Genomic DNA, 24138 nt, shown 5'->3' on the forward strand with positions numbered 1-24138 from the left:
TTCCTTGCCAGCCTCTCGTTCCAGTTCCAGCCCCGACCTACCTGCTGGAGTCGAGGCGACGCGCCCGCTGCCTCCACACGCGCTCGGTCCGAGCCAGCCCGCGCCGCGATAGTAATGCTCATTTAAAGCTCGGCGCCCGCTGCTCAGTGGCTGCTCTGTCTGCTGTAGACTCCCGGCTCTCTTTCTCCCTCGCGACAGAAAGGCGCTCGCCAGCCCGCTTGCAGGAGCCCCGCGAAGCAGCCCCGCCCCCACCAGCTGAGACCCACACCTGCCGTGGCTCAGTACCCCACTCCGCCTCTCCCGAAGCAGCCAAAGACCGCCCCGCGCCGGGGTAGAGGCAAGACACAGCCCACAGACGAGAGCTGAGAGCGTGGCGGCGGCGGCGGCGGCTGCTGCTGCTTCTTCTTCTCCTTGTAGGGCCGGTTTCCAGCTCACCATGGCCCCCTCCTCTTCCTATGTGTCCCTCCTCGACCCCCCTCTCCAGTCACCCGGGTCCCCAGTCAGCCGGGATACTTTGCCGCCAAGAAGACAAGCAAGTGGGCCACGGCCCCTCTCTCCCTCCCTCCCTCTTTTCTCTCTGGGAGGCATGGTGGGCACATTTGGACTCCATGACACTGCGGGGGGCGGGGGGCAGAGTGCAAGCAACTGCCTCTGCCTTATTGCTTGGTGTCTCTCTCTGGGTGGGGGTCTCTTATTGGATTGGCTTTACCACGGCAGTGATGATTCTTCCCAGTGGTATCTTAGTGGGCAAAGGCAGCTGCTTGTGGAAGGAGCAGCTCCCTCATGCTCTCACTTACACAAGACACTTGGATTCTCTGTCCCCAGGGTGGTGCAGCAGTGAGGATGGGCCCAGTGAGGCCATTTCTTCCTACTGCATCCCCCAAGAGAGAGGGAAGGAGCCGCCCTAGCCATGGCTTCGTTAGCTCACTCAGATTGGGCCTGCTGGACCCAAGAGACTTTGAGTGGGAGAAGGCGGCCATGCTGGCTGTTCCTAGCAAGCACCATTTGCCCAGTGCTCTCCACTGTGTGGTGGTGGCAATGGCAGCAGTAGCCCCAACTGGCAGAAACCTCCTCTTTCTTACCTGAACTCTCCCTCTGGATGATGTGGCAGTGGAGATTCTGCATGTCACCCAGAGAGTGCCAGGTGAGCAAGCTGCCAACCAAACAAGTAAGAGGAAGCCGTGGCTGCTTACAGGAGCGGCTGTGTCTTCTCTTGCTGCTACTCCTAATCCTTCTGCTATTAATATTTACTAGCTGGCCAAGATGCAGAGCATCTGCGCCTCTAGTTCTCTCTCATTCTCGGTCCCTTGTTCGCAGCCCTCCCCCTTCCGCATCCCTCTTCCCCCTCCAATGTTTTTTCTTTCTGGCCAGCTACTTTTTCCTGCTGCCTGTGGGTTTCTCCCCTGCCGGCCGCCGCCGCTTCCTCCCCCCACCCCGCCGCTGCTTTCTATCCTGCCACTTTCGCTTTCTCTCCCCCACACCTGCCTTTACTTTCTCCCCTCCCACCACCTTTGCTTTCTCTCCTCCGCCGCCACCGCTTTATCTCCCTCCCCCTGCCACTGCCTTCACTTTCTCTCCCCAACTGCTGCCGCCACCGCTGCTTTCTCTCCCCACCCACCTGCCTGCTCACCTGCCTGCCCATTGGCTGGCCTCATGTTCCCCACAGCCATTGCTTTCCTCTCACCCTCCCCTCGCTCGCGAACCCTCGCTAGAGCTGCCACAAATGAGATTAGCAACTGGTATGTCTAAGAGAATTAGATAGTTAGATAGATAGATAGATAGATAGATAGATAGATAGATAGACCACTTTCTAACAAATGTTCTCAAAGTGTTTTACACTGAATCTGTGTTTTTATTATTCAGTCCATAGGCATGGATCTGAACTATGACCATGTAACGAATCTGGGGTGTCATATTTGTATGAAGATGCTTTATACTGAGTCAAACCATTGGCCCACCCCACCTAGCTTAGTATTGTCTTCTGGCTTGCAATGGTTCTCTAAGATCTCAGGCTGAGGACTTTCCAAGCATTTGCTGCCAGAGATCTGTCAAGTGAAGATGCTAGAAATTGGCTTCAGCGCCTGCATGTCTTCTGCATGTGCTCTTAGCTATGGCTGCACTCTGTGAATCCATTTATTAGGATTGTTGCAAGAGTGTATGAGAAATGCATTTATGAGAGCTTGTAGAATGAGGAGTTTGTGAGTGTCAGACTCATAGTGGCCCAAGACCACCTTGTGTCTGACATCACTGCCTGATGTCAAGCGTGCACCTGCATATGCTGCATACACCTGCATACACCTTTGTGGTGGTGTTAGGCTCTGCTGTACAACATGCTGCACAACACACATACATCCCCTCCACCTCTGATGGAGACTGGCCTGAGAATGAGAAAGGGGAGGGGGAAAAGAGGAAGTGAGGGGAGGGTGTGCCCATTCAGAATTTCCTCTTTCACTAAGGTCAGATATTTTAGCTGAATTTTGGAAAGCTGCTTTTTGAACTGCTGTAGTTGAGCACTACCATTACAATAGGTGTATTTGTCTACTAATGTGTAGTTGTTAAAAATAAGGGTAACTTTCAGTCTACTATTTTCCATAGTATGGTGACTTCTTGTATGTATATAATTATAAAGCTTGTGATTAAAATATGCCAAAGGATTTATCTCTTTTAAAAAATAAGATTAACTGATACTTCAAAGGGATATTGCAAACAAGATGTCCCTGACAGGTTGGCAGAGAAATCCAAGCTTCCAAAAAGTTCAGCCAAAATGAGGGGCAGATGACCATATGCAATGTGAAGCTTCAAGACTAAAGTCACCAGCATAATTAATTTATTGCTTTAGCCTATGGCATTAACCTACCCCAATTTAACCTGGAGCTCGAGCTTCCTGGGTGTGGATGGAAATTATTCTACCTACAATCCAAGATTTTCCCATTGTGTCTTCCCAGAGATGAAAAAATGGACTGAAATCGCATCTATCCTGAATGACATCTGGATGAGTAGTAGTAGCAGCAGTGTTGATATTGTTGTTGTTATTGATGATGATGATGATGATGATGATGATGATGATAATAATAATAAATATAGACATCCATTTGGGGAATGGATAGGTATGTACTATGTAGCCATATGCTTATTTTAATTATCTGCTGATTTTTATGCCAAGGAGATACCAGGAAGGAAACATGCTAGATTCTTTTTTGGCTGACACTTTCGTTACATTCAAGATATGTGATATCCGAGTGAACACACTAAACTGGCAGTGCTATTTGAAGGCCTGGCGGGGTGTGATAGTCATTCCATTAAGTGTGAAGCAAATATTAATACTTGTTTGATATGTGTTGGCACTATTGATGTCATTACATTCACAGCAGCGTTTAATAGTGTTCAATATTAATGGCTTAAAAATCAGGTTTTCAACATAGTTCTCAACAACACTGAGCCATACAGCTAGTTGATTCAATCATGGCGGCTTATTAATTTCTATCAAAAAGAAACCTTTATCTCCTCTTTTTAAAATAACATATAAAGTGTTAACTAACCTATCACAAATTAGATTACTCCAGAAGCAACTAACAGGCCATTAGGAAGCACCCTCAGGATTTATGTTAGTCACTATTCCAGAATTCAGAGGAATATGTTTTTATCTCAGATTGGTCCGGTTTATAGACACCACATTTTCATAGCTTTCAGAAAATGAGCAGGACTCTATCAAGTTAGCACACAGATGGAGCACATGACAGTACAAATGCATGACAATGTAATAAATGTAATATATGACAGTACAAATTCAGCAGTCAGTCCATTAGGCCTTACATTATTTATTTTGTTTTTATTTGTTTTTATTCATGTGAACCACCTAGAGCCATCTGGGTTAGGCAGTATAAAAAATTAATACAAAAACAAAAAAATAAATACGACTATTCTGAGGATTTATCCTTTAGAGGCATTTTGAGATACTACTATTTATCATGTATAACATACTAGCAGTGTGCTGAGTTCTGAAGAGCAATGCCAAGGGTCACAGAAGTATTGAGGACCATCCTAAGCAGGGGTTTAGTGAGACCCCCGGGGGCCAGGGGACAAAATCTTTGCAGGGGCCCCCATTATGTGCTCAAAGCACACACACCCCAAGCCCTGCCCCCTGCATCTGACCAACATCTCCCCACCACTGCTCTTACCTCCTGTTAGCCACCCCCAATGCCACTGCCACCACTGCCCCTGCCCCGCTGCCGCTTCTTATCTTGGCCCCCATGGTGGCAGCGGCAAGTGCTGTGGATGTCGGGCCTCTCCGGCTGGCCTGCACACCTCTCTGGCCAAACTGCATGCCTGCACAGCTCAACTATGGATGTTGCATGTTTCAGTGCAAGCTGCTACCATGGGAGGGGGGTGGCCTGCCCCACTTGGCTCACCCCCACTCCCGGAAGCCAAGATAAGAAGAGGTGGTGGAGGGGCAGGGCAGGGGCTGCAGGGCGGTTTGCTTGGGGGCCCCTTGAGGGGTACCCTGACCCTCTGGGCCCATGGACATTTGTCCCAGTTTGTCCAATGGACACTACGCCCATGATCCTAATGAAGCACAACTAGTTGTTAGAAAGGAAGTTGTCACACTTCACAGACTGCACAAAGGATATGTGCTGTGACTTGTTCAGTTGAAGTTAATTGTGGCAATTCTTTATTTTGTGTGAATCAAAATGTGCGAATGGGTAGCATGTGATGGCATACATATGAGGGGAAATAGCCACCCAGACACTTGAGAGGGGAAGGAATATGCTCAAACACCTTCCTTACATTAAATAACTTATCCTGAAGAACTTTGACTTTGAAATGTATTTGAGTTTGAAATGTATTGGGTATCTTGAAATGAATATACAGTACTTTGTTTACATTCATAGAAGCCTCTTCTCCCTTATATTTATTGGACCTGCACATGATATGTGTATGGAAAGAAATGAGTACATATTTTCTACACAACTCTTATATGTGTATAGGAAACTTGTCATGTGTGAAGCAAGCATCGCCTAGCCCTTAGAATGGTTTATCAGCAACAAAGGAGCAGATCAGTCAGCAGCCCCATAAAATGGCATGAGCATCCACCTTCCAAAAGATCCCCAGTCAGACAAAAGTTTCTAGGTAGGGAGTTGTACAATGAAGGTGCCACAAAAGAGGAACCCAACTCCTTGTTTCTGCCTGACTCACCTCAGATGTCATGAATACCCAAGTGGAGCCTTCTTGTTAAGATCCCATTGCTTGGGAAAGGGGTACACGGGGATGAAGCACTCTCTGAGGTTCTATGGGCTTCAACCTCTTAGGGTTGTGAGGATCAAAAGCAGCATTTTGAATTGTTTCCAGGAACTAATTCATTGCCCGCATAACTCTTCCTCGATTACATATGTAATGCATTGCCTTAGTCAGAATTTATTAATAATCCAGATGCTACAGTGTGGAACAGGTGAAGTTTTCAAAGGTAGACCCACACAGATCACATTACAGTAACCCAACAGGTAGCCAAGGCACAGATAATAACAGCCATAACTGTTATCCTGTAATTATCCTTGGGGAAACTGGAATAAGTTAATCTTGAGTACAATAGCATTACTGGAGAATTCCCAAAGGGAAGGGGAAGCATCAAGAGCCAGAATTCTGATCACATCAAAAGTTAAGTAATATTGCACAGCAATTATGCTGTGTCCCCTTAACTCTTCAATTTTTGTCATACTGTGATCCAGAAGATCCTTTTCTGTACCACACAAACACCATTCCATTATAGTCATGTGAAGCAAAAACTCACTGACTGTGATTTTAATATAACTTTTAATTTGGCAGTTGGTAGGATATAATGAAAGGCATCATTTGGCCTCAATTTAAAAAAAGTTTGGGTATCCCTTGAGACAAGACACTACTTATTTTGTTATTAATTTCTCTGTGATTAAAAAAAAAGTATGAATTTAGGTCACTATTGAAGTGTGTCTTTCCACTTCAGAAGTAATAATATACATAAATTATACTACTTAAAGAAAAAGCTATATAGCATTTTTTGTTTGTTTTTGAACTGGAAATGTGTCATTTTTCCTTTAACGTTGCAGTGCTTACTCTATTTTCAAGCATGGAAATGGAATTCTGACAAGAGTTAATAGGGATTATATTCCCATTGGTTTTAGATATGAAGGTCTTCCAGACCTCTCATCTGCTTCATTTTATATTTGGTACAGATGATATATGGTATACATTATAGAGAATACAGTGAACCTATAATTCAAAAAGTGAGGTATAATTTGAATGAATGAATACATATTATTCAATGCATCTTTTGCATGATGCAATATCCCCCTTCTTAAAGGTTTAGAGATAGAGCCCATAGAGATGTGACAATACTATACAGGGATGAACTCTTCCTGGGATACCTTGGTCAATTTGATCATCCTGTCGAGTGGTAAGAATTATTTCATTTGAACATACTTCAGGTGCAGATATGTGGTAACATGATCTAAAATATATTGAGTGGCATTCAGACAAGTTAGTCATGACTAAGGCTATTGAATTAATGGGATTTAAGTGAATCATAAGCAACGTCTCATTGTTTTCAGTGGTGGTTACTCACTGAAACAAACAGGCCTTGATCCTACACATTGTTTCTAGCAAATAAATTTGTAAACATAGTATCAGGCAAAGAAAAATACACAAAATAATTCTGGAAGTTTATTTATCCTCCTTCTAGCTATCTTCTGAGGATGTGAGAAGTCTTTACCAGGATTAGCAGATACATCTGTGACAGTGAAACTGACGGACGTAGGATTTGGCTTTACTAGATTATGAGGCTGTTCACACCAGCAGCCCTACCCGGGCTTGGGCAGCCCTACCTGGGTAGGACTGCTCGTGTAAAGTGCTGGGATCGAGGACAATCCTGGTGCTGCCCTCCCGGGTAGTCTGGGATTTCTATCCAACCATTTAGGGCATGAGCATGCCCTTTTATCCAGGTACAGGGTCATGTGAATGCACAGAGCTGGGTACCTACAGCGCTCAACTCGCAGTGGGATCCCTCCATGCACCATGCTCATCACACGGTGCATTGTAGGATATCTGGAGGTCGGGACACATTTTCCCATTTTCCCAGAATGCCACATGGCTCACAGAAGCGCTGGTTGTGTGGACACACAAGCTGCATGGCCCGGGACCATACCAGATCATCTGGGGGGAAGGTAGGTGCTATCATGCCTTTCCCCCTCCCACCCTCCCTGGTGCTCTCAAAGGTAGACAATTGCCGACCTCTTTGCTGACAATTCTATAGGGCATTTGTATTAGGTCCCAAATGAATGTGGCATTGGAGTCAGGCCATAATGGAAATAGATGGCACTCAGTATTTAGTACGGCTATAACAAACAATCTAATGAGAGCATTATAGCAATTTCTATAGTACAAATGTACATCCATAATTTTTGAATCCATCACATTTTTGCATCCCAGATTTTCTTCAAACAATTAATACTGGCTTGACATTCACTTTTTAAAAAAGCTGTTGGAAGTTTTGGCTTTCTTTGCAGAACATTTAAACTCTGAATTAATACTATTTAATTTGAATCACATCAGAAGAGAATAATGGAATTAGTGTAGATTCAAAGATATGGAAATGCTTCTATCTATAGCAGAGGCCAAATGGAATGGGAGTATGGTGTCACAGAACCTGAGGCCATGGTAAATGTTAGAGGTGGGTGCAAAATCATTTGGAATCCTTAAGAGACAACTTGTAGTTCTATTTGGTATAGCAGCTAAGAAGAATATTGCTTCTTAGTTGAAAGAATGTGCTATTAATTATTTCAGGAAATGCTTGTGGTTAGATAAATGACTGGCTAGTGTGATATTTTGGTGTAATAAATCAGGTGAATATATTTTGGTATTCTATTTCAGACTTATGTTATTTGTATTTTATGTGAAATGGCCTATTGTATAGTCAATAAAGTTATTACTACTTAAGAGCTAGCTTGGAGGAAGGGGGAGATGTGTACTTCATGCACCAATGAGAGGATGACAAGATCATCAGAGGGAGCTCTGCTCTGTGTGCTGATACTGAGGGAGGATCAGCTGTTGAGCACACAGGACAGGGCCTTCTCTCAGTCATTGTTTGGACGCTTTGGGATTCTCTCCCGGCTGGCATCCACTCCTCTATCACAGTTTTTAGAAACAAGTAAACGCATGGCTGTTTACCCAGGCTTTAAATAAGAGTTTCATTTTTACTGCTGCTGCTCTGTGTCCTGTGTATTACTGTTTTATATAGGTTTTTACAACAAATATTTTACAACAAATATTTGTTGCTAACTGAACAAAGAGGCACCTTTTTAAAATTGGTGATTCTCTTATATTTAGCAGGGGGTGAGAAACTGGCCCTATCCATCCCCAGCACAACATCCCTCCAGTGGCTGTTGCTGGTGTTTATCTTATGTTTCTTTTTAAAATTGTGAGCCCTTTGAACAGGGAGACATTTTATTTATTTATATCTATGTAAACCGGAACTTTTTGTTGAAAAGTGGTGTGTGTGTGTGTGTGTGTGTGTGTGTGTGTGTGTGTGTACACACACACACACACACACACACACACACACACACACACTGTATTACTGTTTTATATAGGTTTTTAAACCTGTAGAAAGAGATTATATTTATATTTATATATGTAATATCTGTATTTTTGGTATTTTAATTTTGCATTGTTTAAATTATACTGTAAACCACTTTGAGATTATTTTAATGAAAAGCAGTATAGAAATAGAACAGTAAATACATAAATAAATGAGGGGATTTTTTATTTTTTTTTGGAGCAATATGCTTTATGTAGTGGTGGTCCACATAGTGGCCACCTGGGGACATACTGGGGAACATGAGGTGAACTCACCTCAGGTTTGCCCCACATTATATTGAAATGATTGGAAGCACGGTTCCTGGACCCAACCATAGTTCTGATTTTGCCCCCTAACCTAGGAATGAACCCTCGGTCTGTAGTGAGTTCTACTCACCCATCTGAGGGTCTGTTCCTTCCAGCCTTACATCCAGATTGGGATTTCATCCCAAACTGGAGGTAAGGGAGGAAGCTCTTCCCAAGGGCTCACCTCCCATTGGCTGGTGCAGGCTATCCTTTCAGGGTTGGAGGAATCCCACACAGCCAGTCCCACCCCCTTTTCTGACTCCCAGGCTTGAGATTGGAATCATCTGGGAGCAGGCGGGCAGGCGGGGGTGGTGGTGTTGGAGGCGCTGTACCGTTGGGTCCCAAGGGGCCCAGTGTTAACCGAGAGGTGTCATGGCTCAAGCCTTCCTGAAAGTCATAGCCCTGTACTTGGGCTTGTTTCCTTTAAATGAAAGAGTCATTACAATGCTAAGATAATCATTATGCTCCTTATATAACAGAAGAAAGCTGTACCTGAAGAAATATGTTCCTTGCCATGCAGTTGTTAAAAGCCAAAGGCTTCTGCAAAGGGGAGGGGGAGGGATACAACCCCAATTATGGATGGCATCCGGAACTAGGGATGTGCACAGACCTGTTCGGAAGCCCTTTTATGGGCCTCCGAACAGGTTCGAACACTGGCCGGTTTCAACGTTCAGCACGAGTGAGGGGTAGGACTTTAAGGGGCGGAGGGTGCACTTACCCCTCCCCCCACTCCCCCCCCCACTGGTCCTGGAGTTTTGTAAAACCCCTCAGGGCAGCAGCATACTTCCCTGCCACCCATTCTTCTTCTTTGGTCAGAAGTAGCCAGAAGTACGGGGTGTGTGTGCACATGCCAGGTGCGTGCAGGATGCAGGATGTTGCAATCATGTCCAAGCCCGTCTGACTGCGTGAGCACACACCCAGCATACGCATGCACACCCAGTACTACTGGCCACTTCTGGCTGAAGAAGATGAAGGGGCAGCAGGGAGGTACTCAGCCACCCCGAGGGATTTTACAAAACTCCAGCACTGGTGGGGGGGAAAGCGGGAGAGGGGTAAATGCACCCTCTCCCACCCTTAAAGTCCTACCACCCACCCCTTTGAGCCACCCCTGCCTGGTTCTGTGCACATCCCTATCAGGAACTAGTCTGTCTAGGATAAAGTCCAGCAATACCTTTTCTCTAAGCATTTTCATATAATCCATTAGATCCAGAGTGTGCATACATTCAATTCTACGATATTTTCATAAAGTTGTCAATACTTCGCAGTTAGAGCTAAAACACCAGAACTGATTAAGAATTACATCCTATATCTGTAGCAATTCTGATGATTATCCAAGGAATGCTATGCAGAACTCTTTTATTCCCCATGCAGCTGTACTAAAAAAAATTTAAATTTAGATTCAGATATTTTTAGATTCAGATATTTATTTTTAAATTTACATTTCACCAAAACCTTTCTAAATTTACAGAGAAGAGAGGATGACTTTTTGGCTTGCATGCACTAGCATGAGGAAGTCAAGTCCTAATAAATTTAGCAGATTTCAGAAAAGACTAGATAAGAAAATTAATACAATGAAGCACAGTCCAATTTATCTAATTTATTTGAGTGTCAGAGTCAATTTATTTTATGCTGAGTTCATGTGTTCAGTGTGACACTTTTTTTTTTGAAATGAAGCTGCACAACTGCTTCAGAGCAGCTGCCTAAGATGAGCGGGGTGTTTCTGCTGAAAAAGAAATTGCTCAGGAATTTGGTAGAATGAATTTAGTACATTGAAGATTTGGTCAGATTTTACTGAGATAAATGGGGCTTGACAAGAATACAGCATGAATGGATGGTGTTGTGAAATAGTTAACAATGTGGATTTTATGAGCCTTTACTCACTTATCACAAGAAGCAACAATCCTATGCATTTTTATTCCAAGCCATGTAAACAGTAAACACATTCTTTCTGTCTTACATATGTGCTCACTTACAAATTAGCCTCCATGCAACCATGTTTTCTGCCCTTCAACCCCAATCCTCTTCCTCTGCAGGTTGAAGAAAGAGTGAAACTGGAGTTCATGCTCCATCAATGTTTAATAAGTTATATGCCTCTATATTCTGAAGTTTTAATTCTGACAACCAGCAAAGTTTATTTGACAATGCAGAGCCCAATCCTATGCAAAGCCAGAAAAGCAAATATACAGGCACTGAGCACATCAGATTTGCTGTCTTGGTCTCATATACTCATCTTTCATAAAAAGTCATAGTTACAAAATGTTCAAAAATGGAGGTATGATCCAGAATTAGCCAAATCTGATTATACTCACACTGGCTCCAGTAAAATGATAAGAAAGACATAACTTTATTTCTGGTCCCAGCTTCTTTCTCCAGGGTATTCTGTAGAGGAGCAGGTGAGGGGACATGGGCAGGGAGGTGGAGTGGCTGTGGTTTATAAGGATAACATCTCCCTTACCAGGGTCCCTATTAGGGTATCAGACCGTATTGAATATGTGTACTTAAGTTTGGGAACTAGGGATAGACTGGGATTTCTGTGGGTGTATCAATCGGCCCACTGCCCAGCGGAATCCCTTATTGAGCTTGCGGACTTGGTCTTGGAACTCACGTTGGAGTCTCACAGACTTCTGGTGCTGGGTGACTTCAGTGTTCATTTCTGGACCAATTTGTCCGGGGCAGCTCGGGAGTTCATAGCGGCCATGACAACTATGGGCCTATCTCAAGAGGTCTCTGGGATATTGCAGGTCACACACATGATTTGGTCTTTTATTCTGATCAGGGTGGTGTTCCGTGGGTGGGGACTCCTGTGATTTTCCCATTGTCATGGATGGACCACCATCTGGTTAAGGTTGGACTCACAACCACTTTCCACATCTGCAGGGGTGAAGGGCATATTATAATGGTCCGCCTGAAGAGGTTATTGGATCCAGTAGGATTCCAAGAAGCCTTGGAGGGACTGGACTTGGTAGGTGACTGGAGCACAAGTGGAGAAAGACTAGAATAGAATCTGACAGATTACGACATGGAGCACATCTAAAGATCTATGCTCAGGCGATACATGCAGCAAAGAAGCAGTTCTTTTCTGCCGTATTGCCTCTGTGAGTTCACGTCCGGCGGAGTTGTTTAGGGTTGTAAGGGGACTAGTATCTGTCCCCACTCCCTTGAATCAGAATTTGGAATCATCAGTTACCTGCTGAAATGTGTTTAAAGAATATTTCAGGCTGACTTAGATGGAGACTCCACAATTAATTTGATGTCTGAACTGGAGGTGTCCAACTATTCCTCTTATGTGACTCAACTGGATCGGTTTCAGTTTGTGACTCGTGAGGATGTGGACAAGCTGCTTGGGACAATGAGACCTACCACTTGTTCTCTTGACCCTTGTCCAACATGGCTTGTTCAATCTAGCAGGGAGGCTATTGTAGGCGGCCTGGAGGAAATCATAAATGCTTATCTGAGGGAGGACAGGATGCCTCTTTGTCTTAAGGAGGCAATTACTAGACCTCTTCTAAAGAAGCCTGCATTAGTTCCCTCAGAGTTGAGCAATTATAGGCCTGTTTCCAAACTCCCATGGTTGGGCAAGGTAATTGAGAGTGTGGTGGTCTCTCAGCTCCAGTCGTTCCTGGAGGAAACTGGTTATCTAGACCCATTTCAAACTGGTTTTCAGGTGGGCTATGGGATGGAGACTGCCTTGGTCAGCCTGATGGATGATCTCCAACTGGGAATTGACAGAGGAAGTGTGACTCTGTTGCAGAGACGTATTTAAGGAAAATAGCGCCTAGGGCAAGCACTGAAATTGCACCCCCTGTCCAAACATCTGACACCCAGCTTTCAGATAACTTTACCATAATATCAGCTCCAAAAACAAGTTAAGCTCGTTAATCTTTTAATATTTCAAAAAATATTCAGCAGTGGATGTAGCCAGACCAAAAATGCTGGAAAACTACAAATTTCAGTATGCTGGGGCTCATGAAATACCCAAATACTATGTGGAGGTGTACTTGGAAAATGAAACAGAAGTGCCTGTCTAATTCTCTGCTATGCATTGTAGCATCACTATTACATAAGTTTTAAAAATAAATGGAGAATTTGACCATTCCCAGATACTCTGAAAATAATTAAAGGATATGCAGAGTAAACTGTGTCACTGCTTGGAATATATTCTAGTATTTCAGAAAGACAGTTAAAATGAGAGAAAGAGAGCAAGAAACTTCCAGTGCCCTCAATACTAAGGATTTTTCAAAGCCAAACTCACCATTAATAGCCCTATAATTAAGACATCACATTTAACTCACTTATGACATGAAGCAAAATAAGAGCAAATGTATCCTAGCTCATAAGCTTCAGCTCAGTATTCACAAGCGCTGATTCTCTGTACATAGTGCCAAACTAAATATGTGTACAGTGACTTATATTATACTAAATTATTTTTTTTTAACCTGTAGCCTCTTCAGGGGGCTTCCTAAAGGCGAGGGTGGAGGGAGGTCTGCAAAGATTCCCCCTCCTCCTGCTGGCCTCTTAATTCACCGCCGCAGCCCGTCCCGGGCTGATTTTCAGGCCTGTTTGGTCCTGCAAAGAGCAGTGTGGTGGCCATTTTGGAGGCTGCCACATATGCTCAAATGGCCTTTGTGAGGCCTGGCAAGGCTTAGGGCCTCGCAGGGACCATTTGAGCATGTGCAGTGGCAATTTTAATTTTTTTTTTAAAAAAAAATGGGCCACCAAAAAACAAAATGGTTGCCGTACATGCTCAAATGGCCTCTGTGAGGTCTGGCATGGCCTAGGGCCTCACATAAGCCATTTGAGGCTTCATGATGGCCATTTTGTTTTCATTGGCTATTAAAAAATTTTTTCATTTTTAAAAATGCCCCCCCCCCCCTTCAAGTGGCGCCCGGAGCATGTGCCCTGCCTGACACACCATAGATACGCCCCTGCTCTGTTGGTCCTTTTGGATCTCTTGGTGGCTTTCGATACTATTGGCCATAGTATCCTTCTGGAACGTCTGAGGGTGTTGCGGGTGGGAGGCACTATTTTACAGTGGTTCAGCTCCTACCTCTCAGACAGATTCCAGATGGTGACGATTGGAGATTGTTGCTCTTCAAAATCTGACCTTAAGTGTGGTGTCCGTCAAGGCTCCATACTCTCTCCAATGCTTTTTAACATCTACATGAAACCGCCGGGAGATATCATCAGGGGATTCTGGGTGTTACCTGTACACTGATCTACTTCTCCATGTCAACCTCTTCAGGAGATGGCATATCCTCCCTAAATGCCTGCCTGGAAGCAGTAATGGGCTGGATGAGGGAGAATAAACTGAAGCTGAATCCAGATAAGATGGAGGTAGTTATTGTACTGGGTCAGAACTCTAGAGACGATTTTTATCTCCCTGTTCTAGATGGGGTCACACTTCCCCAAAATGAACAGGTTCGCAGTCTAGGAGTACTTCTGGATTCACACCTCCCCCTGGTTTCTCAGGTTGAGGTGGTTGCGGGGGTGCTTTCTATAAACTCTGGCTGATACGCTAGCTCCACCCGTTTCTTGAGATCAATGACCTCAAAACAGTGGTACATTTGTTGGTAACCTCCACACTTGACTTCCACACTTGACTAATGCGCTCTACGTGGGGCTGCCTTTGTACGTAGTCCGGAAACTTCAGTTGGTTCAGAATGCGGCAGCCAGGTTGGTCTCTGGGTCATCTCGGAGAGACCACATTACTCCTCTGTTGATGGAGCTACACTGGCTGCCAATAGGTTTCCAGGCAAAATACAAAGTGCTAGTTATAACTTACAAAGCCCTAAACGGCTTAGGCCCTGGGTATTTAAGAGAATGTCGTCTTTGCTATGTGCCCCACTGCCCACTGAGGTCACTTGAGAAGGTCTGTCTCCAGTTGCCATCAACCCGTTTGGTGGCTACACAGAGATGGGCCTTCTCAGCTGTTGCCTCAATTGTGGGGCAACAGCTGTGGAAAGCTGTGGATTGTGGAATGTGCTCCAACAGCTGTGGATTGTGGAATGCGCTCCCTGCTGAGATACGATCATCTCCATGTCTGGCAATGTTTAAGAATCATCTGAAAGCACATCTCTTCAACCAAGCTTTCTCAGCTTTTAAAAACTTGTTTTTAAATTGTTTTGGCTATTTAATTGTTGTTTTATGATGTTTTAATTGTTTATTATTTTATGTAGTTTTATAATTTCTGTTTTAATTGTTAATTGATTTTAATGGTGTTTTAATGTAAACCACCCTGCGCCTTTAGGAAGAGTGGTATAAATTTTTTAATAATAAATAAATAAATAAATAAATAAATAAATAAATAAATAAATAATAACTTTTTGATGGGCATTCAGCCAATAAAGGATCCAAAGGCAAACAATAATTAAGAATCCAATGTATCTACATTTAGAATATGATGTCCTTCCAATATTCTTTGATATTAGGACAATCCCACCACATAAGTGAGAAGGAACCCATCCCAGCCTGATACCTACATCTACTGTACTCTAAAAGCAGTATACAGTAATAGTTTAACTGAGCCATTTCAAAGCATTACGCCAGGTTGATTTCTATCTGCTTTAATTTCTGAACTAGAGTTTCTATGGATAAATTAAATCACAGCAATGAGGGAAGACAACCAAGTCTCACCACTCATTGTAGCTTAATTCCAAAAGACACACAGACTATTGCCCCAAAACCTAGCAGTAGGGGAGCTATATATCAAGTTTGTCTATTTCTTGAATACTGGCCCTTTATCAAAGGTGTTACGAAGAATACAGTAATTTAGAAAAGATGTACACATGTGGACAAATTTGTTGGTACCCTTACAGCTAATTGAAAAAGTTTTTATGCCTCCTGAAAAGCAATTAAATGAAAAGCAGTTGTCCCATATATACCTGTATGTCTCTAATATGTCATTAAGTAAAGCAGAGCAAGTGTGAAAAGAAATAAAGTATTGCTTATTCTACAAAGATATTCTAAAGCTGCCTGGACACATTTGTTGGTACCCCTAGAAAAGATCATAAATAATTGGATTAGAGTGATTTTTCAAATTAGCTGTTTTCTTTAATTAGTATCATACACGTCTCCAATAATGCAATCAGTCATTCAGCCTATTTAAATGGAAAAAAGTAGTCACTCTGCTGTTTGGTATCATCGTGTGTCCCCCAATGAACATGGACCAGAGAAAGCAAAGGAGAGAGTTGTCTGAGGAGATCAGAAAGAAAATTATAGACAAGCATGTTAAAGGCAAAGGCTATAAGACCATCTCCAAGCAGTTTGATATTCCTGTGACAACAGTTGCAAATATTATGTAGAAGTTCAAGGTCCATTGGACTGTAGCCAACCTCTCTGGATGCGGCCGCAAGAGGAAAATTGACCCCAGAATGGGCAGAAGGATAGCAAGAATGGTAGACAAAAAGCCAAGGACAACTTCCAAAGAGATACAAGCTGAACTCCAAGGTCAAGGTCCATCAGTGTCTGATCGCAGCATTCTTCACTTTTTGAGTGAAGTGAAACATGCAGTCTGGAGAAGGCACCCTTCAAACCTGACACAGCTGGAGCAGTTTGCTCAGGAAGAGTGGGCCAAACACAGGCATTGACAGGCGTAGAAGTCTCATTGAGAGCTACATGAATCGCTTGTTTGCAGTGATTGCCTCTAAAGGTTGTGCAACAAAATATTAGGTTCAGGGTACCATCATTTTTGTCCATGCCATTTTCATTTGTGTTATTATTTGAAATATTCTGTTGTATCAAAACTCTAAAGCAAAGTCTTATTTTTGTTAAATGCGGAATAAACAATGATGAGTGCCAATTACTTTTGTCAGTTTCAAGTTATTTCAGAGACAATTGTGCGTTCTTTTTTCATGGAGGGATAACAACACCACATTTGTCCACATTCGTATAAATACAAATATAACTTAATAATATTACTAATCAGTTTGTTTTCTTGTAGTTATTATTTTCTTTTCATACTATGCTTTATAGGGGTTACATTGTTTTTATGTTTTTACATATAGGAGTTACTTCTTTTTTAACATTTTAAATTGTTTTAATGTTTTCGTTTAGTTTGGTTTTATTGTAAACCGCTCAGAGACGTGCATTTCTGTCTATAAATATGATAGATAGATAGATAGATAGATAGATAGATAGATAGATAGATAGATATTATTTATTATTAAAACTTTTATACCGCACTTCCAAAAGGCTCAGGGCGGTTTACATTAAAACACCATTAAAATCAATTAATAATTAAACAAAAATTATAAAGCATAAAACAATGACTAACAATTAAAAACATCATAAAACAACAATTAAATAATCAAAACAGTTTAAAAACAAGTTTTAAAAAGCTGAGAAAGCCTGGTTGAAGAGATGTGTTTTCAGGTGTTTTCTGAAAATTGCCAGAGATGGGGAGGATCGTATCTCAGCAGGGAGCGCATTCCACAATCTCGGGGCAGCAGCCGAGAAGGCCCATCTCTGTGTAGCCACCAAACGAGTTGGTGGCAACTGGAGACGGACCTCCTCAAGTGACCTCAGCGGCCGGTGGGGCTCATAGCGAAGAAGACACTCTCTTAAATACCCAGGGCCTAAGCCGTTTAGGGCTTTATAAGTTATAACTAGCACTTTGTATTTTGCCCGGAAACCTATTGGCAGCCAGTGTAACTCCATCAACAAAGGAGTAATGTGGTCTCTCCAAGATGACCCAGAGACCAACCTGGCTGCCGCATTCTGAACCAACTGAAGTTTCCGGACTACGTACAAAGGCAGCCCCACGTAGAGAGCATTAAAGAAGTCAAGTCTGGAGGTTACCAACAAATGTACCACTGTTTTGAGGTCATTGATCTCGAGAAACGGGCGCAGCTGGCATATCAGCCGGAGCTGATAGAAAGCACCCCTGGCCACCACCTCAACCTGAGAAACCAAGGAGAGACGTTGATCCAGAAGTACTCCCAGACTGCGAACCTGTTCCTTTTGGGAAATTGTGACCCCGTCTAGAACAGGCAGATCAAAATCGTCTCTAGAGTTCCGACCCCACACAATAACTACCTCCGTCTTATCTGGATTCAGCTTCAGTTTATCCTCCCTCATCCAGCCCATTACTGCTTCCAGGCAGGCATTTAGGGAGGATATGCCAGCTCCTGAAGAAGTTGACATGGAGAAGTAGATCTGGGTGTCATCAGCATCTTGGTAACACCAGCTCCAAATTCCCTGATGATCTCTCCCAGAGGTTTCATGTAGATGTTAAAAAGCATTGGAGAGAGTATGGAGCCTTGAGGAACACCATACTTAACCTCAGATTTTGAAGAGCAACAATCTCCAATCGACACCATCTGGAATCTGTCTGAGAGGTAGGAGCGGAACCACTGTAAAATAGTGCCTCTCACCCCCAACCCCCTCAGACGTTCCAGAAGGATACTATGGTCGATAGTATCGAAAGCCACCAAGAGATCCAAGAGGACCAACAGAGTCACATTTCCTCTGTCCATTGCCAATTGGAGATCATCCATCAGGCCAACCAAGGCAGTCTCCACCCCATAGCCCACCTGAAAACCAGTTTGATAGATAGATAGGTAGATAGATAGATAGATAGATAGATAGATAGATAGATAGATAGATAGATAGGCAGGCTTTTGGCTTTACCTAAGAACTTATTTATTTGCTTATCTTTACTGACTCTCAGATAAGGAGATAAACACATAGCCATTCAGTTTATCCTGTGTATCACAGATGCAAGTGGTAGTGGTAGTGTAGCAAAAGTGTGATTAAAAAGGGGTAGGAAGCTAGATTCACCCTACCTCCCAAAGTAGCATAGCTGAATTAAAGAGCTTGCTGCAGTGTGTTCCAAATTGTGTTTTTTTAACTGCCTGCCAAGCCATAAATGTATCGAAGAAGAAAGGTTACTGACTATTTTAAATTGCACAGAACTCCAGTGGTGTTCCTTCTAAGAAAACTAGCGAAAGGAATAGAAAACGTTCAATTGGGACTTCTTGCCCTATAATTTCCTTGAGAGAGCATATTGCAGCAGTTTGAAAAAGAAAGGCCCCCAGCTGTGATATCTTTCCTAATTCAGCTAGGTTGCATGTCAGGTCAAAGAGCAAAAAAGTGAAGTACACAAAGTTTTGCAGGTTCTGCAACATCTTATTGTTAAGCCCATACCTTCAATAACTATTGCTAAATTTTAATTTAGTTAATCAGTTAATGAGTTTTATAGCTTGCCTTTTTTCCAGCATGAAACTCAATGCACTATACACAGGATTCTCAGACAGTGGCTGACATGGAAGGCAGCTTTATGTGGGTGGTGCAAGAACTCTTTTGTTTTTAAAATGTTATTGGTTTTTACAATATCTTAAGAATCCCGTTACATCTAATTAAGTAAATATGGACTTCCCGCTCACCAATCTGTGCGATTCATTAACTATTCATTATCTGTGCGATTCATTAACCATTGCTATAATAAGGTGGTGCAAGAACTCTGTTCTCACAAGAAGCGAGTAAACTAGCTGTATGCAAGATTTGGCTTGCAGCACTGCATTGGCAGAAACAATTCTTGCTTCTCTCCCCTCTCCTCTTCTCCACACTCCTCCCCTCCAAAGCCACTTTCTCTGCCAGGAATATGTCACTGACAGTCGTGAAATCCTCAGGAACATATTCCCGGTGGAAAAAAGGGATTTTAAGGGAAGGAGTCATAAGGGAAAATTGCATCCCCATCCCTCTTTCTTGAAGCGTCACGTGTAGCTAGTTTACTGGCTTCTTGCATGAGTGGAGCTCTTGTTCTGCCTGCGTAAGGTCGCCCTGCATGTCAGCCAATCTCTTTTAAAAGTTTCCTGACCTTGGCAACACTATCATGAGTGCCTTCAAGGCATCGCTATCGCTTTCCATAAAGGAAAGATGTGATATCACTATATCTGGCTATCGCTAGGATATGGAAAATTCATAGTTGTTGACACCAGATCAGCAGTTTCATATATTATAGTGAGCTGCAAGATCAAATTATGTTAGGCAGCTGCTTCTTTCATTCAGTATCTGGAAGAGGTTAACAAGAATTCTGTGAATGAATCAGCCTTGGTATCATATAAATGGCAGCTAGTTTTTCAGAATTCCTGCTTAGCTTTTCATAACCCAGGAAAAATACTGGTCAATCATAGAAAAGAGTTTTCCAGTCCTTATTTTCCAGTCCTTATTCCACATATTTTGCTTTAGGAAGGGCTGCTGCTGAAGGATTATCTCCACAAGACACTGTGAACAATAGCCAGAAAAGTCTTAATTTTTCCTGACATACAACCGATTTCAGAAAGGTTTTTTTGGGGTCTTTTTCGATGTGTGAGTGTTTGGTGCTGTTACAAGTTTGGCAAATCAACTAATGTTTTTAACAAGTATTCTAGAAACTTTGAGTCATGGAAGAGAAAGAAACATAAAACTGGGGAAACCAAGTCTCTTTTTTCCAAGAGACTTATTCCCGGAACCCCATTGCCAGTATAACACTTATTTGAATTTACCATTTAAGAAATGGTTTTAGAGACATTCTATTTGCAGAGAAAGGCTTTTTGTTTTCTGCAGAGAGGTCTTGCAACAGAGTGGCGCTGTGCTTGAAATGGCAAGGTAATGAAGGGATGTTTTTACAGTCATGCCAACCTGTTTATTTCCATTGTCTTTAGTGGGCTTCGGATTAGTTCCTGAAGGAGAGATGATTGGGATGTTGTTGTGTTTAGTGGTGGGATGCTGTTTCTCTAGTGTTGTTGAAGCACTTCTTGTAAATGTGAGGTTGCTGAGAGTTGGCACTTCTTGAAAAACTCCAGCTGCCAAATGGCCTTGTATGCTCTTAATGTTCTTTGAAGTTAGGCATGGGTGGTGAGAAGAAAGAGACCTAACCTTTTGTTCTGGTTACATTTCCACCATGTTATGTAGTTCTGTTTTGCATTTAACAATCTGGTCCCCACAGTGCTTGGCGGTGTGATTCCGCTCCCAACAGTGCTTCACTGATTTGCTTTCTTAACTGCATGTTCATATAATATGTTTCACAGAAACATATAACATTCCAGACCACTAAGCATTGCTCCTTGTAATCAGAAACTCATTATTCCTTCTCTCTCTCTCTCTCTCTCTCTCTCTCTCTCTCTCTCTCTCTCTGCATCCTGGTACATTAATTTGTTTTGTCATACAAATGATACAAGTTCCCCACCTAGGGATTTCATTTAAAAGCATGGGGCCCACTTCACATGGCCCTTTGAACCTATGATGCAGTGTGGTATAGTGGTCAGAGTGCTAGACTAGGACCGGGGAGACCCGAGTTCAAATCCCCATTCAGCCATGATACTTGGGTGACTCTGGACCAGTCACTTCTCTCTCAGCCTAACCTACTTTACAGGGTTGTTGTGAAGAGAAACTTAAGTATGTGGTACACCACTCTGGGCTCCTTGAAGAAAGAGCAGGATATAAAATGTTAATAAATAATAAAATAAAATAAAATATGGTAGCTGTGGGTTTTTTTAGTCATGGCACAGTCCAAACCAATCATCTACAATCTCACTAAGGACTAAACTTAATATAGATCACCTTTTGGAACCTGTTTGTGGTTTTCTTAAGGTGCCAATCCATGCTGATGGTTAGCATACATGCAGTTGGGTAGACCTATTATTATTGGGTAGGCTATACGGCAGCAGCAGCAGCAGCAGAAGTAACCATCGACTGACTAAAAAAATAAAAGATGATTGCAACAGATTCAAGAGCCATGTGAACTGAAACTACACAAATCAATGGCTACAGAAGCTTTGTCAACATTAATTCATGAATTACAGTCCCTTCCATCACAGTGCTTCACCTCTTTTCTCTAAGATATAATCTTCCTCAAAGAAAGAAGAGTGGGAACTATCCAAAGTTCATTTTCATCAGACAAACGTTCTCCTCTTTCCCCATTATTTTGTCCCCCTTCTCTCACTGTCAAAGCTAAAATGACTTACTTTCTCTGGTCTCTACTTCCAATCCAACAGTTTATTACCTTGAACTTCAGACATTCTAAAGGTGAAGCATGAAATCTAATGCTACACGTGGTAAAAGGCTTCCCAGAGCCTGCACAATCCAATTTCCCATATATTATTTCTTCACATTCAAATTACATTGTCTACAAAGTGTAGCAGTGCCTTCAGACTTTTTGTGCCATGCTGGACACGTCCCTTAACCACCCAAGGGTCGTAGGCCCATTCTTGCTTGCAAACACTTCCTCTAATCTTAAAAAGCTACCTGGTAGCAACAATAATTGTATTACAGAGACACAAACCCAGGGCCCAGACCCGGCCACAAACACATTACAGGATTCAATACAGGTAACACCATTACAGGATTTGATAATGCCAGTTCCACAATCTGAGGCTCATTAATCCTCCCAATGTGATATATGCTATTAACTGCTGACAGTGCCCTTCTGCTATCTACATAGGACAAACAGATCAGTCTTGCTGCTTACCCCTAACTCCGGATCATTTATGAACAAGATAACCAGCGCAGGATCCAGTACAGATCCTTGAAGGATATAATTTTTTTACTTCTCTCCATTGCGAAAATTGTCCATTTGTTCTTATTCTCTGCTTCCTGTTCTTTAACCAGTTATCAATGCATAAAAAAGCAACCATATTTAGAAATCGGTGATGCATTGCCTACTTTCCAGTCTTCCAGCTCAGACCCCAATTTTAGTCACAAGCTACATATTTGTGCTAAAAAGCAGCAATTTCACATCTGAGTTTTTTAAGAGCTCTGGAGGATATGTCTCTAGACCTGGTGATGTGTTTTTGTGTTTTAATTTTTTAAAATATACCCTAAACACAATTTCATTGCTAATACAAATATGAATAGTTACAACAACTATTTATATACCACTTTTAAACAAAAGTTCCCAAAGCAGTTTACATAGATAAATGAAATGAAATGAAATGAAATGAAATAAAATAAAATGGCTCCCTGTTCCCAAAGGGCTCACAATAAAAAACAACAACCATAAGATAGACACCAGGAACAGCCACTGGAGGGATGCTGTGCTGGGGATGGATAGGGCCAGTTGCTCTCCTCCTGCTAAATAAAGAGAATCACCACTTTTAAAAGGTGCCTTTTTGCTCAGTTAGCATGGATTTAGAGGGCAGCAGGAAATTGTTCAGGGAACTGACAGCCCAGAATCCCTGGCTGACAGGTTTCACAGTGTAATGTGGGGTAGTTCAGAACTACCTGCTCTACTGCATGTGTCTAAAACACCATTCATGTGGTTGCAAAACAGCTCTGTGCTACTGTTGTTTAAAAATTGCACAATTGCCATTGCATGACCCTACATTCATTGGAAACTATGGATATAGCAGTGCACAACTACGATTGCAATTTTAAGTAGTAATAGAACAGGGCTGTTCTGCAATAGCATGGGCAATGTTTTAGACACATGCAGTGGCACGGGCAGTTCTGAACCACCCACATTATGCTGCGCAGCATGTCAGCCACTGGATCTAGAAACTTGAGAGATATGTATTAAAATGCAACTTTAGCCTGTCTTCTATGCACAACCTACTAATTAATGTAAAGAAAGGTTGTTCACTGATCATTATTATTTTCATTGATTAATCCTCTCCTTTGTAACTGATTTCTCATTAAATTAAAATTACTATGTTATTGTCAGGGTATCTGAGGGTGGAGGTGTGTTCCTGTCCCTTTTTAACACCAAAAACTCTGGGTAAGAACAACCAAGGTCAGACTTAGAGTAGGCCGGGGAGGAGGTTACTTAATCACTTCAGTCATCCACCTGGCTTGCCACATCCAGCCGGTTCCTTCCCAGGGAGAACTACAACTTAAGGGTATGCATGAACCATCTGGCTTAGGGGTGTGCATGAACCATTCAGTGTGCATGAACCAGGCCGGTTTGGTGACTGAACCAGGAGCGGTTCAGTCCACTATCGAACTGAACCAAGCCTGGTTGGGCCTGACCAGTTCATTGCCCAATGGCCAGCTGGGGATGGGGGTGGTGAGAGAGGTAGTAAAAGTAAAAGTAAAAAGGTCTTCTCAGCCACCCAGCACAGCTGCGAGCACCACCACTCACCTTCCTGGCACAGCCCATAACCCAAACAGGTGCGATCATGCCTCTCTTAGCAAGCTGCCCGGGTGGCGGTGGCAACTTGGTTCTGGCCTCCACATCTGCGCTGGGTGTACAAGAAGACCCTTTTACTACCTTTGTTGCTACCCCTCTATGCCACCCTTTATTTCTTCCCAGGA

General features: G+C 42.7%; 1 protein-coding gene across 1 annotated transcript in view; it reads right to left on the reverse strand.

The window, feature by feature from the left end:
• Positions 1-409, reverse strand: part of SLC6A1 (solute carrier family 6 member 1) — a 174685-nt gene extending 174276 nt beyond the window's left edge. The window contains exon 1 of the mRNA XM_053295472.1: positions 42-409. The gene's annotated coding sequence lies outside the window, so the exon portion shown is untranslated. The remainder of the gene's footprint in view (positions 1-41) is intronic.
• Between the last annotated feature and the right edge of the window lie 23729 nt (positions 410-24138).

The sequence above is a fragment of the Hemicordylus capensis genome, chromosome 2 (genome assembly GCF_027244095.1).
Source record: "Hemicordylus capensis ecotype Gifberg chromosome 2, rHemCap1.1.pri, whole genome shotgun sequence".
Classification (NCBI taxonomy): domain Eukaryota; kingdom Metazoa; phylum Chordata; class Lepidosauria; order Squamata; family Cordylidae; genus Hemicordylus; species Hemicordylus capensis.